Genomic DNA, 17,175 nt, shown 5'->3' on the forward strand with positions numbered 1-17,175 from the left:
TCATGGTCACAATTTAGTTGAATCAATCGTACGAACAAATTATTAATTATTTTACTTAAAACGAGGGAACGAATTTGTGTGCATGCTTTACTATTTTTTTTCCTGCATGTCATTTGTGGGTCTCTGTAAAAATTAATAAACAATACATTAAATCTTGCATCTGACGTTTTTCCTATATTTAGCAATCACCTGTTTTACAATAGATGAGGTTAAACAATATTTATGAATATATAACCAAAATTCGTTTCTTTATAAAATTTTCTTTATAGGTCTCATGTTGCAAGCAGCAGCATTCTTATGGGAAATTAGCATTTATAAATAATGCGCACTATCCATCTTTGCTCTCTCAAGGTGAAGTGTTTCACACCAGCGTGCCGGAGAAGCTGAGCCTGGCATCTGCTTCCACTCTCTGCCTCACTCTGGGAGCTCAGCTGGCCACGGTCGGGCAGCTCTACCTGGCCTGGCAGGGTGGCCTGGACCGCTGCGACCCCGGTTGGCTGGCTGACGGCAGCGTGCGTTACCCCATCAACCTGCCCCGGCGTAACTGTGGAGGAGATGAACCAGGAGTACGGACCGTTTACCACAACCCCAACCGCACCGGGTTCCCAAACACTAGTGACCTCTTTGACGCCTACTGCTATCAAGGTTGGTGAACTGCTGGCCTTTCTCGGTTTTGCTACAGGCATATAGTCATGCAAAGATCTTTTCATCTTTTTGGGGGTTTCAACCTCAGTGATGAGCTGGAGATTTCTTTTTTTAGTTTGAGAAGTTTCATAAATTATTTTACATCCTGTCTATATAATTTAGGAACATACTTCCGAATAATTTATCAAGAGTTTCACCCTTGTGTCAGGAGTATCTGAAAAATGCATGAAATGAGGATTAGGTTAAATTCGTATTACGGACTTCTGTGTGGATATCTGCTTTGTAGTTTTATCCGTCAATGCTGCCATTAACGAGACTACCTTCCTTCTTTCAGAGAAGAATTTCGAAGAGCAGGCGGCGATACGCCACAAAACCCTAGAAAGCTTCAATTTGAACTCTTCAAGCGACGAAGAGGTGCAGCTCCAAAGAAACGGAGCCTTCCCTGAACCTTCGACTTGACCGGTCTGGTCGATCTCGAGAAAGAAGATTTCAGGTCCATCATAAACAACGAATCTTCAGAAATCTCAGAGGAGCATGTTGTAATCCACCTTGGACCTGAAGAAAGGTCTGTTGAATGGGAAGATGCTGCGGAGAATCAGGAGAACCTTCAAGGGGGTTCGGCGAAAGAGGAGCGGATGAGTCAGATGGTCCCGATGTGTCTCCTGACCCATCTTCAACCGCGCCATCTTCCTCTACGCAAGCTCAGACCAGCAACAGCGTCATTTCCAACTTTGTGAACACAATCATGAAGCCATTTAGGTACTGGACTGGGACTGGAGAACCTGAGATACTGGCCACAGAGTCCAGCCTCTACAGAGGAACCTCAGAAATGGTCCCACCTGCCAGGACGAAGCCAAGCAGAGGGAAAACAAGCAAAGTCTGGTGCTGATAATGCAATTGTCGAGCCTGATATCAAGGAAAATTCAAACAACCCCTCCTCGTCGGATCCAGAAGAAGAGCTCTTGGAACAGGAGAAAGAAGTGGTCTTGGTGGCTGCGCAGCAGGAGATAAAGAGTCCAAGCAATTCTTATATGGATCATCCATATTCACAGACCTTCACAGACAGCTTCACTGGACCAACTAAAGGTACAAAGCTTAAAGGGACGTAACATACACAGTTTCACCTAATCTCATGTCAATCTTGAGTACCTATAGAGTAGTACTGCATCCTTCATATCTCCAAAAAGTATTTAGTTTTATCAGATTTATAAAAGAAAAAAACAGCTTTCCGATTCTCTCTGGAAAAAGCCGAGCTCCTGGAGGCGTGCCGAGGGCGGAGCTATAATACTGATGTTTCGTGTTGTTTCCATTAACATATATTCACTTATGTGCTGATTTCCAACAAAAGACAGAAATCTGATGAAGTTGTACTTACAGTACATGAAAGGGGTCTTTTATCAACAGGGACGGCTCCATGTTTTAATAGCGAACGATGTGCAAGTCCGGCGTCGACTTGGGCCTTGTTTATAAAACATTAGTCTCTGAAATGACGGAGAACACACAAACACACTTGATACACTCCATTGCTGCCCCGGAATAACAAACTGCATCCACTGTTCACATAAACACTGGGTTCTTTGGGAAGCTGAACACACTAAACTTTCCCTCACATCCAAAAACCACACTTATTTGGAGAGCAAACAAGTAGCCCCCCTTTAATAGTATTTTAAGCATGTACAATTACACAAGACCATGCAGCTCCTCTTCTTAATTGAAGTTTGTGAAGTAGGTGAAGCTCGTGCTTAATTTAGTTGAAGTAGGGCTTAATTACACTTTGTATTATTTTTATACTTGGTTTATATAGAACTGGATGTAAAACCACAAAAGTGAGTTTGAATAGATGGGTGTTTCTTCATCTTCGACCATTAAATTACATCTATATCTAACTTGTGGCAGCATTACCTCAAGACAGTGCCAAATTTGTGAGTGGATAAATAAAGTGTGAGAAACTTGTTCATGTCCAAATGTGCCCATGGTTGAAGAAGCACCAATGAAAGGAAGTAAACAGAGCAACAACAAAAAAATCCACTGTAAATTAGTGGAAGAACATATTTCTGGTATTTCTTCAGCTGAATCCAAGTACACATTTCAACACTTAATGGACTGTACTTTTAACCCTCATAGTGTGGCTTTTAGTGCGGCAAATCAAATATTGTATCCACTTGGTGCAAAGATAAATGCACTTGGCATACTATGTCCTCCACCAGCTTGTTGTTATTTTTTTATTGTTTTGAAAGAAAAACAATATGGCAGCAAATGGTCCTTCAGGCACAGGTGCTGAACAGGAAGGTTGCGGACACGATTCGGTTCTGTGGAATACAAAAGTGGGAGGGTCACAGTAGAGGTCACAGCACTGAGATGCATTCCTCCCTCCTGCTCTAGGGCTTTTAATGGTTATCAATGTCTGTCAAATCTGTGCCAAGTCAAGCTGCATAGTAGGAGAAAGCAAAATGGTATCCAACCTCCTGAAAATTTAGAGCATTGCGAGCCGTAGGCTAAGATTGAAGCATGTCTAACTGGTATGGTTTTAGCGCGATGGGTTTTGGCAGCATTCCGTTCTCAAGGCATCATCACTACAAATATCCTCCCCGCGAACCAAATTCAACAGGGAAAATTAATGTTTAATGCCGGGTGAAAAATCCAGCTTTAGTCAGCATGCATTATTTACATCCGAATCTAATTAATGTGCTTTGGCCGAAACCGCAGGCACCGCTACAAATTCCAAGTCTCTCTCAATTATACGAAGCATGATCATCATCAGGGTTGTGCAGTGTGTGCGTAAAAATACTCCAGACTTAATCTGGCTGTTTCCGTTCGTTTTTTCCTCCAGCAGAGGTCATTTAGTGGTGTTTGGATTCACTGGCTATTTCACCCTTCGCTGCATGCTGCTCCGTCTCTCTCCCCTTGTTTCGGGTTTCATTACATGGAGCCTGTTGAGAATTCAGAAAATCCTGCCATCTTTTATATGAAATCACCACGTCCTTGAGTTCCACAAAATGCTATGAAGAAATTCTCTGAAATGCATGTGCCATCAGACAACTTGCTTTAGTATCTGTTTTGTTAAGTGTCCAGATACTTGAGCTTTACAGTATTTAAACTGTTTGAGTGGACACTTAAACCACAAAATGCATGAATGTTGCTGCATTAGGTACAAAATATCAAATCAAATGGAATTTAAACTAAGAAAAAAATGTTTTATGTATGTTAAACTAAAAAGTTAAACTATGGAACCCTGTTTCTGTCTCAAAGTAAAAAAAAAAAAAAACTTAATTGCAACTTTAGTTCCACTAACTACAACATTGCATCTCCAAATTGATTTTTTGTCTTATAATTTGTTTAAAAATTATAACTTTTCCCACAATTGCGACTTTATATTTTAATTTTGATTTTATACAGTCTTGTTCAAAATAATAGCAGTACAATGTGACTAACCAGAATAATCAAGGTTTTTAGTATATTTTTTATTGCTACGTGGCAAACAAGTTACCAGTAGGTTCAGTAGATTCTCAGAAAACAAACAAGACCCAGCATTCATGATATGCACGCTCTTAAGGCTGTGCAATTGGGCAATTAGTTGAATTAGTTGAAAGGGGTGTGTTCAAAAAAATAGCAGTGTGGCATTCAATCACTGAGGTCATCAATTTTGTGAAGAAACAGGTGTGAATCAGGTGGCCCCTATTTAAGGATGAAGCCAACACTTGTTGAACATGCATTTGAAAGCTGAGGAATATGGGTCGTTCAAGACATTGTTCAGAAGAACAGCGTACTTTGATTAAAAAGTTGATTAGAGAGGGGAAAACCTATAAAGAGGTGGCAAAAAATGATAGGCTGTTCAGCTAAAATGATCTCCATTGCCTTAAAATGGAGAGCAAAACCAGAGAGACGTGGAAGAAAACGGAAGACAACCATCAAAATGGATAGAAGAATAACCAGAATGGCAAAGGCTCAGCCAATGATCACCTCCAGGATGATCAAAGACAGTCTGGAGTTACCTGTAAGTACTGTGACAGTTAGAAGACGTCTGTGTGAAGCTAATCTATTTTCAAGAATCCCCCGCAAAGTCCCTCTGTTAAAAAAAAGGCATGTGCAGAAGAGGTTACAATTTGCCAAAGAACACATCAACTGGCCTAAAGAGAAATGGAGGAACATTTTGTGGACTGATGAGAGTAAAATTGTTCTTTTTGGGTCCAAGGGCCACAGGCAGTTTGTGAGACGACCCCCAAACTCTGAATTCAAGCCACAGTACACAGTGAAGATAGTGAAGCATGGAGGTGCAAGCATCATGATATGGGCATGTTTCTCCTACTATGGTGTTGGGCCTATTTATCGCATACCAGGGATCATGGATCAGTTTGCATATGTTAAAATACTTGAAGAGGTCATGTTGCCCTATGCTGAAGAGGACATGCCCTTGAAATGGTTGTTTCAACAAGACAATGACCCAAAACACACTAGTAAACGGGCAAAGTCTTGGTTCCAAACCAACAAAATTAATGTTATGGACTGGCCAGCCCAATCTCCAGACCTTAATCCAATTGAGAACTTGTGGGGTGATATCAAAAATGCTGTTTCTGAAGCAAAACCAAGAAATGTGAATGAATTGTGGAATGTTGTTAAAGAATCATGGAGTGGAATAACAGCTGAGAGGTGCCACAAGTTGGTTGACTCCATGCCACACAGATGTCAAGCAGTTTTAAAAAACTGTGATCATACAACTAAATATTAGTTTAGTGATTCACAGGATTGCTAAATCCCAGAAAAAAAAAATGTTTGTACAAAATAGTTTTGAGTTTGTACAGTCAAAGGTAGACACTGCTATTTTTTTGAACACACCCCTTTCAACTAATTGCCCAATTGCACAGCCTTAAGAGCGTGCATATCATGAATGCTGGGTCTTGTTTGTTTTCTGACAATCTACTGAACCTACTGGTAACTTGTTTGCCACGTAGCAATAAAAAATATACTAAAAACCTTGATTATTCTGGTTAGTCACATTGTACTGCTATTATTTTGAACAAAACTGTATATCTTAACTGTGCCTTTTTACAATGCAACATTTTATCTAATGATTGAGACTTTTTTCAATATTGAGATTTTAAATCTCATTATTGCAAGTTCTTTTTCTAATTGCAACATCTTGTTCTGAATGCAATGTTATATCTCACAATTATGACTCTTTTATTCCAATTGCAATATTATATCTGACAGTTCTGATTTTATATCTCATAGTTGCAACTTTAGTTCTTCTAACTGCAACATTGTATCTCCAAATTGCGACTTTTTGTTTTATTATTAGGACTCTGCCAAATGCAACACTTTCCTTCAATTGTATCTTTATTGTGACATTACAGTATATCTTGCAATTGCGACTTTTTATTACAATTCTGAAATGTATTTCTCATTATTGAAACTTTTTTCCCAGTTGCAACATCTTCTTAATGCAACGTTATATCTTACAATTGCCCCTTATTATTCCAGTTACGATATTTTATAATTGCGACTTCTTCTTCTGAAAACTATTTTGTAACCCAGAATTTAGACTTTACAGCTACCAATTTTCGATTGTATGCCTCTTGGTTGTGACTTTGTCTCACATTTAAACTTTCAAAATTGAGATTTAGCATCTCCAAGTTGGGAGCGTAAAAGTAATCGCAAAAATGGATATAAAAATAAAATCCCTCGTTGGTTTTGTGTGCAGATGCTACTTTGTTTGATCTTGCACCAAATACTTTACATTATGTGGGTAATTGTCCCACTATTACAGTACATCCAGGTAATTGGTAGAATCTATTTAATTTACTGCTTTTGTACATCTCATGAACATGTTTAATACCATCACAGTCCTGTGACGGCAGAGAGTAATCAGTTATTCATATCATTAATTGCTCAATTACTTGGTTATGTAAATTGCACATCCATGCGACACCGCGACAGCAGAGTCTTGAATAATTCATTATTGTTTCATATTTCATTGTGTGTACCGAACATATGGTCTGTGAATATCTAAAACGGCTTAAATGCTGAACACTGCTTGTTTCCGTTAAGGCAAAGCATGTTCCCTGAGCAGATATATGAATTATCTATGCACAGAGTAAATACTTAAGCTAAACCAAATTTCTCTTCCCCACAGCAAGTGAAACCTATGTTTAGGATTTGGTGTTGCACCATGTACTGCAGTATGCTGAGTCATGTAATAATAATAATAATAATAATAATAATAAATCTAGTGCTTAAGGCATTTTTACTTTATTGCACTCTCAATTGATACCTACATACATCTTGATGTAAATCAAGACCTTTTTGCTTCTTGAACATAAAGATTTGGGTCTTATTTTGTCTGGATCTACTGTTAGAAAGCATTGGGAATTAACGGCACCGGACAGGAGCATGATGTATGAGTTCTTTGTGCTGGGGCAAAATAAAGAAAAAGAGCCTTATTACCTGGATTGCTTTCAAAACTAATGTACATTTCATCCCCGTTTCACCTGAGAGTCAGATTTTACCCTCTGGGAAGAAAATAAAGGTCATTTTAGCTACGCTTGTAGCTCATTTTTCCTTTGAAACAGGGGTTTGATTAAAAGATAGGTGTGTTGAGACCGATAGATTAATTGCTGGATATCTCCAGGGCATTGACGGATAAATAATGACAGTTCTATATCCAGCCGCACGCATTAAAGTTAATTACCATAGTTCTGGGGCGGGAGTTAGCATATTTTGCTCGCTAATTAAACATACATTTAAATGAAACGATCTCCACCCTCGATCCGTTAATCACAGTGTTTTGTCATCCCTGCAGGAGCGATTGGTTCAGGAATGGCGGATCCAACTCTTTCCTCGGCATCTAAGAGCTTTGGTTCCATGAGGAGCAGCCAACAAATTTGGCCGCTAAAGTCCTTGAAAGTTGCCCCAGGCAACAATAGGCATTTCATAACTCAAACAAGCAGTCCTATGGAAGCCAAAAGAGCCAGTTTGGAGATCATGACCATTCCTGTTTCCAGGAACAACCCTGAGAACTTCTCTGGGGAGGGAAAAGACTTGAACGAGGATGGTTACCCTATTCCAAAGGTCCTCCGTCACCGTTATCTGCAGAGGAAGAAAAAGATGGCGAGGGAAGTGGAGGGAAGGAGTTGCCGTTCACCCTTGACAGCCAAATGAATGGATCCGATGACCACGGAGTCCCACTGGAGACCACTGTCAGATGGCGGCTTATGAGTCTCCAGACAACTCAACCTACTAGTGAACCCAAGCATGAGAAACCAGCCGACACGGTGGAGGAAGCCAAGGGGGAAATCATGTACGTCCATCGCCCCATTGAAAAACACAAGAACATTCCCTCGAGTAAAGTCAACGTGCCTGTTGTTAAACGAAAGCAAGACCTAGGGTTGACTATTGCACCAGAAACACACACTTTCAACTCGCCTACCACGCCAAGCCCTGGAGTTCCCAACGAGGACAAGCAATCAATTCAACCACCAACCATAGGAATCACTCCTTCCCAACCTGGAAAAGAAACCACTACCGAAGACATTTTGTGTACTCCAGATCCAGCCGTTTCCAGCACGTGGTTACCTGTGCTTCAAGAGGAGTTAGATACTCCACAACCACCGGCTCCTACGATAATAATGACGCAAGCTGGACCTACAGTTGCGCCAACTAGTCCAGGTCCAAAGGACACTTCCCAGCAGGCTGAGTCCAGGTCAGGAGGGTCGGAGTCATTTGTTTTGGCTCAGGGCTGGATAACATCTGAACCGGTTGCAACGGAGGAACCGTCATCGCAGACCACAGGAAGGCCAGAGAAGGACACAACTGTGGCTAGGAGTGAAAACAGCCCATCCATAACTTCAGGTAAATCGCCCTTTAGATGTGTTCTGCTGATATGAGAATCTAAAGGCCTGTTTATAACTTGAAAAATTCAGTTACACTTTAGTTTAGGTACCAATTCTTACTATTAACTAGTTTCTTATTAGCATGCATATTACTAGCATATTGCTTGTTTTTTAGTGCTTATAAAGCATTGATGCCTTGTTTTGCATGACCATTTTTACATCCCTTAATCCTACCCTATATGTAACAACTACCTTACTAACTATTAATAAGCAGCAAATTAGGCATTTATTGAGGCAAAAGTCGTAGTTAGTGAGAATTGTTTGCCAAACTGAAGTTTGACCTGAAACGCTTCGAGAGTGCTTCCTTGGGTTTGTTTATTTGTTAGATTTTTTACTCCGCTTCATTTTCTTTAATATTTTTTTTTATAGTTTTTTTTTCATTCATTGTTTAGCCATTCTCTTTAATTTTTTATTTTCCCATTCTTTCTAATTTGTTATTTATTTTTCTAGACATCTCTTTGTTTGCTCTTTTTTCTTTTCTTTTTTTACTTACATTCTTTTTATTTTCATGTTTTTTTATGTTTTCAGTTATGTCTTTCTTGTGTTCTTTCTTTGGCACTGCATTTCTTTTTTATTCTTTCCTGCTTTCGTTTGTTATTTTCCTTCCATTCTTTCTTTATATAATTCCTTGATTTGTTCTTTCTTCCATTCTGTATGTCCTTCCTCGACTTTTTCATCCTTTTTTGTTTTTCGTGTTCTTTCCTTTGTTATTTCTTTCTTGATTTTTAGTTTTTTAGTTTTTTTGCTGTTGCTTACTTGTTTTTTTTTTGTGGTTTCCTCCTTTTTCATTAATTAGTTTATTCCTTTCCCTTATTTAATTTCTTTTTGTTATATTTATTTTGTATATTCCTTTTTATTTTATTTCCATTATTTCTTTATTCATTCTTTATTTTATGCTTTGTTTACTTTTCTCTTCACTCTATTTCTTTTTGTTCTTTTGTTCTTTTTTCATTCTTTCAATCATTCTTTATTTTGCTCTTTATTAATTTTGTTCTTTTTTGTTTGCTTTCTTTCCTTTTTGTTTTTCTTCTTTATTCTTCATTTCTTTTTGTTATTTTATTTCTTTCCACTTTTCGATAATGTGTTCATTTCTTATTTTCCTTCCCATAATTTTATTCTTATTCTTTGGTCTTTCCTTTTCTATGTAGATTTTGCATTCATTCTCCCTTTCTTCCGCTCTGTATTTCTGTCTTTTGTTCTCTCTTTCTTTGCGCGGTAAACAAACAGAGTGAAAAGAAGTGAATTGCTGCAGCATCAGAGTAATTAGAGGGTTAGGGCCAGTGCAATTAGAGAGTCTCGCTAAGGCAGAGATCTTAGTCTAAAACAAATCAATGTTGACAGAAGCCAGTAGATGTGTTCAGTAATCGACTCCAGTCTCGCTCTAGTCTATATGCATGTTTAAAATGGTGCTGTATACATAAGCTCAACCTCCCCTTGTTCAAATCGATTTCTTTGGGTAGGAGTTTCCTAGAGTGCAAGAAACACACTTCAGCAAACAAAATAATGATCTTGAAAGCAGCTCTAGCAGGCCTCTGGCATAGAATAAATGTAAACAGATGGGCATCAAAACACATATATATAACACATAAAAGAATGAATCATTTAACCCAGACCATACAGACCAAAATGAGACATTTTACCGCATTTGACGCATGTTTCTGCAGCATAAAGTTCATGACTACAGAACAAAACGGTTTTTCAAGGTTAGATTTTGTCTGTCTGTTAAATGAATCATTGCTGCAGAGCTTTGACTGTTTAGCATATAAAAAATGAAGAAAAAAAAAACGATGAAGAACTTTGAACTGCACAGAAAAGCCCAGACAAAACTGCTGCTAAACAACTTCTTTTCAACTGTCAGAAAGAAACACGCATCCAAGCGGATTTTTTGCCTGAGGATTTCCTTCCAAAACCCCGGTTGCTTTTGAGCACAAAGAGCAGCGAGTCCTGTTTGTCCTCCTTTTCCTGCAGCGCAGGTGGAAGTTCATAAGCCTTTTTAATCAATGATCTGCCGGTGGAGAGGCTGCTGTTCTCCGCCTCTCCCCCGAGGCATTTTAGGCATCATAGAAGTGGTTTTTGAAAATAGCCGCCGTCATGCTAGTCATAACAGCAGCACCAGACCGGCTTGCCCTTAATTAGAGAAGCACGTCGCTCTGTGATAAGACGAAGAGGTGCTGCGGTTTAAAATTGTAATATTGAATTTAATTTTTAAAACATGATGCACATATAAATAGTCTTGATAGTGCTTTTTACAAAATTTCACACACACACACACACACTTACAGACCCATGCTATTTTGATTGCAGGGGTTAATAAATGAATTATGTACTGTTATTCATTTGACTTATTTTTATTTTTATTTTATTTAACTTTTTTTTTTTTTTGTAGATTATTATTTTTTTCATTTTTGAATTTAATTTATAAAATCTTTCATTTTGCAAAAAAAATTAATGCGAAATTGTATTTATTTTGCTGAAATGGTAATATTTAATTACATTTTAATACAGCATGATGCACATATAAACATGCATGTTCGTTCTACACCTCTAATAAGCTAAAAAAACAATCTGAAGATTTATATACTGCAGATTAACAGATGGAGGTAGCACAATCTGAGCGGGTAGCACAAATCATCAGAACACCGGCAAGGAGAACAGTAGTTATGGATACAATGAAAAATATCAATCTTAATATTCACATGCACTTCATTCATAGTGCTTACCCTTAAGCACTTCAGTGGACCTTTAATGTTACCTGTGTTTTGTCCATGTTAAAATTATTTCTAATACACCAATAAAAAAGTATGATAGGCTTTTTACTCCGGTCTTAATCACGTTATTAAAATTATGTGAAACAAAACAGCAAATGTTTACTTTCACAAGCCGTCACGTATAGGTTTACAGTAAGCTGTCTCTTGCCTGGAGACTCAAAGACTCAATCAGAAAACAAAAAGCATTGGAGAAACGACACCTCTGATCACTCTGTTATGGCGTTTGTCCAGTCAGAGATACCGTATGGACAGTCCGACTCAATACAGCTCAGTTTTTCTGCATATCTTGCTCTGTAGAGCGGCAGAAATTATTTTATAAAGGCCATCCTGGGTTAACACCATGCTTTTACAGTGAGGTAAAGAAAGGATTGTTTCCCCTACGCCAACTCCACCCCCACAGCTACGACGAGACACAGACCAAGTCTATACTTAATCATTTTATAATGCGCTTCATTTTTTAGCTCGTTGTTACGCTGTACGGTTGCCTTTGAAACCGTGAGCAAGATTTACATGCTTGTCACTGCCAGACTCTAAATTATAAAGCCCAATCTGGGGTTCGGACGGACAATAGAAAGCCTGTGAGTTATAATCCTCCAGCTCCTTAAGATGAATCACTCTGCCTACAAGATAATATACAATGAATATATGATCAGTGTAGTAAATTCAGTGAGAAAAATGTCTAAAAACATCATCTGTACTAACTCACATCGACCAGAAGATCTGAGGAAGAGTCCCACCCTACCGTTTTTTTCCCCCTCATTGAATATTCTGTTTTCAGAATACATTATTTCCCCCAAATGTATTGCACTGCGTGTATGAATCTGGCTTTAATAACTTGTGAGTTACTCAGACCAGCCGTGAAAGCGAGTTCAGGGGAGATAATGATCGCATCTGAGGTGAAGAAGCTAGCATGACTTCTTCCAGTGTACTTTCAGTCTCCATGGAAGCTACATGTGCTGCATTCAGGCTTTGATCATGTAAGCGCCGAGCGCTAATACTGTTTGTAGACAAGCTAACAGTTGTACTTGCAGCTAGCCGAGCTGCCAGGCTCTCTCCAGGCAAACATCACCCCCTCCTTCAGATGGTTTATTTACCGTCTCACCACCCACACGATCCACTGGGTGGTCTTATGAATCAGGAACTATGATGTTTGTTATATGTGTGCACGAAAGCAACTGTAAACATCAAAATGTCAGCTCTTAGAGCGGGAGACTTTTGATATTCTTTTTAAAATACTAATTTAAGGACAGGGAAGAAGATGTTTCTGTGATCCGTTTATAGTTTGTTTTTTGTGCATTTTGCATTTTTATAAGATAGATAGACAAATAAAAACAGATGAAGATGGACAGAATGACAGGCAGAACAAGAGGTATATAAACGGACAGACTGACAGATATTTAGACAATAAGGAGATATTTAGACAGAAAGATAGACAGAATGACAGACAGATAAATAAAACAATAGACGATGGACAGAATGACAGAAAGAACAACAGACATACAGATAACGACAGACTGACAAATAGAACAATAAACATAGACAGAATGACAGACTGACAGATAGACAGAACAACAGAGACGGATAGACAGAATGACAGACTAACAAATAGAACAATAGACAGATAGAACGATGGACAGGATGACAGAAAGAACAACAGACAGAGAGAACGACAGACTGACAGAGAACAATAAACAGATAGTTAGACAGAATGACAGACTGACAGATAGACAGAACAACAGAGACGGATAGACAGAATGACAGACTAACAAATAGAACAATAGACAGATAGAACGATGGACAGGATGACAGAAAGAACAACAGACAGAGAGAACGACAGACTGACAGAGAACAATAAACAGATAGTTAGACAGAATGACAGACTGACAGATAGACAGAACAACAGAGACGGATAGACAGAATGACAGACTAACAAATAGAACAATAGATGGATAGAACGATGGACCGAAAGAACAGCTAGACAGAACAACAGACAGATATTTAGACAGAACGACAGACAGAACAACAGACAGATATTTAGACAGAACGACAGACAGAACAACAGACAGATATTTAGACAGAACGACAGACAGAACAACAGACAGATATTTAGACAGAATGATAGAAAGAATGACATATAGACAGGACAACAGACAAAATGACAGATAGACAGAACAATAGATAGAACGACAGACTGACAGACAGAATAACAGATATTTAAACAGAAGAATGACAGACAGAACAACAGACAGATATTTAGACAAAATGATGGAAAGAATGACAGATAGACAGAACAACAGAGACGGATAGACAGAACGATAGACTAACAAATAAAACATTAGACAGAACGATGGACAGAATGACAGATAGTCAGAACAACAGATATTTAGACAGAGCGACAGACTAACAGATAAACAGAACAACAGACAAAATGACAGATAGACAGAACCATAGATAGAACGACAGACTGACGGACAGAATAACATGTTTAGACAGAAGAATGACAGAGGGAGAACAACAGACAGATAGACAGAGCAACAGACTAACAAATAGAACAAAACACAGAACGAAGGACAGAATGACAGAAGGAACAACAGACGGATAATTATGGAGAACGACAGACTGACAGATAGAACAACAGATATTTAGACAGAGCGACAGACTGACAGATAGACAGAACAACAGAAAGATGGACAGAACGATAGACAAAATGTCAGATGGAAAGAAAAACAGAGACAGAACGATAGACTGACAGATAAACAGAACAACAGACAGACAGAATGATAAACTGACAGAGAGAACAACAGACAGATATTTGGACAGAATGACAGAACAATTGATAGACAGAATGATAGACTGACAGATAGACAGAACAACAGACTGATAATTAGACAGAACAACTGATAGACAGAACAACAGACAGATATTTAGACAGAGCGACAGACTGACAGATAGACAGAATGATAGACTGACAGATAGACAGAACAACAGACGGATAATTAGACAGAACAACTGATAGACAGAACAACAGACAGATATTTAGACAGAGCAACAGACTGACAGATAGACAGAATGATAGACTGACAGATAGACAGAACAACAGACGGATAATTAGACAGAACAACTGATAGACAAAACAACAGACAAAATGACAGAAAAAACAGACTATGCTACAGACGAGGCGGGAAAGGAAAAAGAGCTCTAAATGTATACTACCTATAAAGCATGGCTTTGACAGTTTCTTGCTTTATTATTGGTGATTTTTGGATTGGGCATGTTAGAAACCACCTAGCAAATGTCCTAGAAATGACACGCCTTCAACCACTTGCTTACTAGATTAAAACTTGTTTACACATGCTTTATTGTGTTTGTGTTTTCATTTTAATTTTAGTTAAATGATTAATAATTTTGTGAAAGTGACGTGACATACAGCCAAGTATGGTGACCTATACTCAGAATTCATTCTCTTTACTTAAATATGTAAATCCTGAGATTTTACCCCTCTTTTGGTCATAAGCTGTTTTGTAAACGTAAACATAAACTCATCTTACTTCAATCCCCCCGTGCTCAGCATTTTTCATAAACACAGTGCAAGCTCTGCCAGGTCGGAAATTGAACTGAAAGTCTGATGTTCCTGATATACTACGGCCTCATTGTCAGCACCGTGGAGTGTGCACCGCTGACCTGGATGGAGTCCGGAACACGGTGATGAAGTATCCTCTTCTATCTGATTATACGTGTTGCTTCAGGTTCCCTGCCGACCGGGCTTTATCTTGCTGGAGCTGAATAGACCAGACAGCTCCGACTCACTCCACACCCTACTGAGATGCTTATTTTAGCAACATGGCATTTTATTCTCCCCTACTTTGAGAGAGAATGTGTCCCAGCATTTAATGTGCTTTTTAATGTCTGTGCACGCAAGACAAGAAGCCATATCTGCTTATGGACACACTGCTATGTGAGTAACATGCTAACTTTTTTGGAGGGGGGTTGTTTGTTTTATTAAAGTGTGTTCAGATTTACTTTTTTCGGTTTGAATTTCAGTAAAAGTCCACATAATTCCACTGGAATATCACAAGGTTTTTTTTTTTTACTGTAACTAAAATGGCATTTTGTCATTTCGTCAACAGTATTTTTTTTTTATTAAAATGCTTTGTATTGTTACTGTATGTTGCACATTTGTTTTTATTCAGTTTATTTAGTTTGCTTTTCTTCAGTATATTTTGTTTGTTTTGCATTGGTACTGCAAATTTTTATTCAGTCATTTTAAAAGGAAGCTATGCAATCAGGAATTTTATGTACGTAAGGGTGAAACATTTCCCAAGGCAGGTTTTGCAACTGGTTCGAGGTGATCACACAGACTATATTATTGGCTATAGGCAATGGATCTTTTTTGTTTGCAAAATTTTGCTAATGACAGTTTTGTTTAAATTTAGTCAATATTTCTTTAAGTCATAATTATTCATTTTGGTAAGTTTTACTCTGACAAAAATGGCATATTGTCATATTTTCATCAAGTTATTAAAAATATTAAAACCACTTAACAATTTTCATAAGGCAAATTGTTTTGTTTTGAGGTTTTTTTTTTTTTTGTGTTGTAAAATTTGCTGTTGTTTGGCATATTTCCATGCATTTTGTTTGAAAGTGACTGCACACATCTACAATTGTTAAAAAGAATTTGTAAAATTTACAGTAAAAAAATGGCAGTTGTGGTTGCCAGAATTCTACCGTAAAAAATATGGTATGTTTTTACGGTTTTACTTTAAATTTACAGTTAAATACTGTAATTTCGTTTATATTGTTAATATACCAACCTATTGAAATACTAAAATCTGTTTTGTACCTTTGTAATACACTGATAAACACCAAAAGCAGGTGGTGATGAGAAAGTCACGTGATGAACCAAAGCCCATCACAAGCAGCTTTTATATAATAAGATACATAGAGGATGCAGAGTGTCATTCACACAAGCACTAAACACCATAATCGTGAGACAATTAAACTGAACAGTGTTGGGCAGTAATGCGTTATTGATAACACGTTACTGTAACGCAGTTACATTTGACCGTAACTAATACTGTAACGCATTACTTTTTAAATATAATTAACTCTGTTACCGTTACCATATGGTGCATTGTGCGTTACTTTTTTAAAGTAATTAATATTGGCTGAAGTGCAGCGTACAGCCTAACCTGTTTTCAGCAGCGACGGAGGTCAGGATTGGTGGATGCCAACCACTGTAAACACAGTTTATTCAAGTATGCGCGGCAGTCATGGCGAGTCAAGGCGAAAGCAAGACGAGGTTCTCAATGTGGAATTATGCTCATTATTTCACTTTAGTTGAGCATAAAGACAAAAACCTTTTAATCAAATGTAATTTCCAATCCGTGCACTCAGGTTTTGTAAACTGTACTCACGGATTCATGCAGCAAGCTCCTACGTATTAACATACCGTTTTAATGAATATTATTATGTGGAATGGGTCTACAGCAAAGTGTCTTAAGTGATTCTCTATCATACAGAGCCCCGCACGTCACCTGTAGGAGAAAAATAAATAAATCCATGGCGACGGTTTTGCAACCCGTCCCCTTAGTTTATAAAACGTACTCAAGAATTCATAAAATGTTCCCTCTCTTTAACAAATAGAGCCCACGGGTTAACAAACTGTGATCACGAATTTCCAATCCATGCGCTCAGATTTTGTAAACCGTACCCACGAATTCATAATCGGTGCGCACGCTTTCGCAATCTGTACCCTCAGATTTGTAAACTGTACTCACTGATTCATGCATCAAGCTGCTACGTGTTAACATACAATTTAATTGAATGTTATTATGTGGAACATGCCTACAGTAAAGTGATTCTCTATCAAGTGTAGT

The 17,175-nt window shown here is 38.1% G+C and overlaps 1 pseudogene; it reads left to right on the plus strand.

The window, feature by feature from the left end:
• The window catches only part of LOC113040541 (neurocan core protein-like), a 75,996-nt pseudogene that overhangs the window by 1,575 nt on the left and 57,246 nt on the right, over nucleotides 1-17,175 (plus strand).

Source organism: Carassius auratus, chromosome 22 (assembly GCF_003368295.1).
Source record: "Carassius auratus strain Wakin chromosome 22, ASM336829v1, whole genome shotgun sequence".
Classification (NCBI taxonomy): domain Eukaryota; kingdom Metazoa; phylum Chordata; class Actinopteri; order Cypriniformes; family Cyprinidae; genus Carassius; species Carassius auratus.